The sequence below is a fragment of the Vigna radiata genome, chromosome 7, assembly GCF_000741045.1.
Source record: "Vigna radiata var. radiata cultivar VC1973A chromosome 7, Vradiata_ver6, whole genome shotgun sequence".
Lineage (NCBI taxonomy): Eukaryota > Viridiplantae > Streptophyta > Magnoliopsida > Fabales > Fabaceae > Vigna > Vigna radiata.
In genome coordinates this window covers 42,817,525-42,820,746 of record NC_028357.1, presented here as the reverse complement: position 1 = coordinate 42,820,746, position 3,222 = coordinate 42,817,525, and positions in this window count along the sequence as shown.

Sequence of the window (3,222 nt, the reverse complement as noted above, 5' to 3'; positions counted from 1 at the left end):
ACTTATTGAAGATCCATGACAGAAGTGGGGGGTAATGAAAATTTCAAGCAGTTGGATAGCTCTCTAGCTAATAGCCTATCTACCAAAAAGGAAGAAAAAGGCGTTTCAACATTAAACAATATCCCCTAGGGTCCCATTTTGCACCTAATCACAATTATTGAATGTCCTTGTTGTAAGTAAAGCATGAATATGAAATGCGACCATGATGGTGGAGCTGGAGGAAGAATGCAGTGATATAAGGTTGGTTGATGTTTAGGAACATCACTATATACTTACCACACAAATTAAATTCGAGATGGGAGTCGCTATCAATGCATTCAGGTGCAACTATATATGCGCTAGCAGCATGCCTAAATGAAAATTAATAAAGTGGAAAGCACAAAACCCATAAATAGATTTATATTCCTACCAAACAGAAGTGGGTTCTCCACATTCCAATCACGGGTATATCAAAAACTGAGAAATAGACAAAACGGAAAGGCGTGTTTTATTAAGTCACTTTTGCTTTGGTAATAAGTCGAGATATCTTACATATAGCTATAGAACACTATCATTTCTACGTAGATAACGATATCAGGTAGAGGGTTTAGAGGGACCTATATAGGTCATACATGTAGCATATATTCATGCATGACTTCCAAAATAAACAAAAAGAAAAAGGAATGGTTTATGAGTGTTGAATGACATGTATGAGTAGCAAAATGAAATGTAAAGGAATTGAAATGTGGGATTCTATGTAGAGAAAGAGTGAGAGAAGGATAGAGAAGATATGAGATGTGGTGGAGAAGCAGAGAATGTATATACTGGTAGGTTTTGCCTCGGGATGGGAAGGTGAAGAAGGTGAGTGGAATGATGTCAAGGGGGAGCAACACTTACTTTAGGGTTTGTCATGCTTAGTTTGCACTCAATAAAATCAAGCTCTTCTGTCTTTGCGCATGCACCTGAAATATTCTTCACACACACACACACACAATATGAAACACATCCCAAACAACTCTTTTAGTTGTGCCCTTTCTTTCTAGCATTAATAATTGTTTTTAACTAGGACCCTTTTAGATCATGCTTGCATTTGATTATGCTTTTCGCAAGAGAGAATAAGATAGTTGGCTTATATGTACCCTGGCTGGAGGAATACAAATCATGGTTTCCTAAATATCCACCCAAGACTATTTAAATGGAGATAATTATAAATCAAATTGAATCGTTTGTAATCTCACATTTATTTTCCCTTTTCTTTCAGTTATTTGCACGATCTTCTTGAATCACAAAATGCTTACCATCTTGCATGGCACATCCCGTGGAAACTTTAGTGACCAACCTGTCTCTGGCATACAATATCTGCAACATGGTACTTTTTGGTAATATACATTAATTAATGAAGTATTATAAGCATTAGTAAACAAAGTTATTAATATATGGTCAAATTGTGCGTTGGTGGGAAGAGAGAGAGATTCGCATATATAAAATATAGATTGGGAACAGAGTGCAGAATGTCAGCGAAGGGATATGTCTAGAGAGAAGTTTGAGAAGTATAGAGTTTGCAATATTTGAAACAAAGACACAGAAGAAATAGAAATACGCAACAAGGAAAAAGGCGCGCGGGGACACCGGCGCCAAAGGGGGCCTGCCTTGAACCTGCACTAGGAGACACTCTCCTTGGGTTTTGCTTACTACTTTCTCTTTTCCTCTTCATTCTTTTCCACTTCCTCTTATTCTTGCTTTTCCCTTTTTCTTTCATTTTTATTTGTCTTCCTTCCTTTCCATGTATTCTTCCCTCCATTTCAAGCTTTCGGGAACTGTAAAAGACCCTTTCATCAAACAGTTTTGCATTTTTTTTCTGTACGAGGTAAAAGAAAGGATTGAGGTAGAATTAAAGAAACAAAAATATCACCAACAAAGTTAAACAAAAGTAACAGTAAATAGTGCATGCATTGATGATATAAAACTTTTACAATTATTCAACTACAAAGTGTCATGTGGGTAGCCACATATCGAATCAAAGTTTGTTAATTTGCATGGTAAGATAAATTTTGTTAAGAAAATCAAATAATTTACTGTAATAAAAAAAAAAAAAAAAAAAAAAACAGTAACTTTGTTTATGATCAGTAACCTTTATTACGTGTATAATTTCCCTCTTGTTCTTCTCATATGACCTCAAAATGTTAAATGATCATTGTTCTTGAAAGAATACCCCTGTGTATCTCTCTCTCATGATTTGTGGCGATAAGTTGGCGTGCCACTGGCCAAACATATTCCCCCACGCCTTAAACCATTCCCATATTTCTCATTTCTTTCCTCACCAGATCCTAGGACTTTCCATTCCAACTCCTCTTTCTAGGGTTTGTTAAAGACTGAGGGATGGTCAAAAGGTACCTATAGCTTGCTCATGAACTCTTGGGGCTTTCGTTTCTTATAAGTACACATAATATTCTAGACTCGTGCATATATATGGTTGAAGTGCCAAAAGTTCTGCTGGGGAAACATAAATTCCTCAATGGTCAGAAGAAGTCAGAAAGAATATGCTGCTATTTCAAGTCTTTTTCTTTTTTCTTTTTTCTTTTTCATTTGATGAAAAGGGTCCCCAAGGTGGATAATGGACAAGGACACCCAGCCATTTTCTTATTATTACTGAGATTTCTAAAAGCCTTCATGGCAAGGGACCTGTTGGCCCTCCTCCAATGAGGAAAGCTAACATGCTTTCTCAAGTCTTACTGTTCAAGGGAATATTTCAGTCACTATATATGCTTTTTCTGTATTTAAAAGAAAAATCTTTTTCTTGTTATGATGCTGTTCTCTTCAAACTTTGACTCTTCTTTCTGTTTGATAAGGTATTTTTTTTTTCTCTTTTTTCTGTGGAGGGAAACTTTGTTCTTCATTAAATCCTTCATGTCTTTATCCATATCCCATATATATTGTTCTTTCTAATATATTTTTAAACAATTTAGGTTAACTATTAGCTCTCTTCTCATTAAAAAAAAAAATCTTTCTAATATATTCATCTACTAAATATTTTAGGATAAAGACATTTTAAGAAGATTACTAAATATTAGTAAAATTGAATGATTAACTAATTTCTTTCATGTGTGTTAAATTGTTTTTTTTTTCTAAATGAAAATGAAGGTAATATTGTTTTAAGAGATTAATTAATTAGATAGCTTAAAATAAAACATCATTAGAAATTGCATAAAAATACATTGAAAATCGCAATAAAATGTATTCACA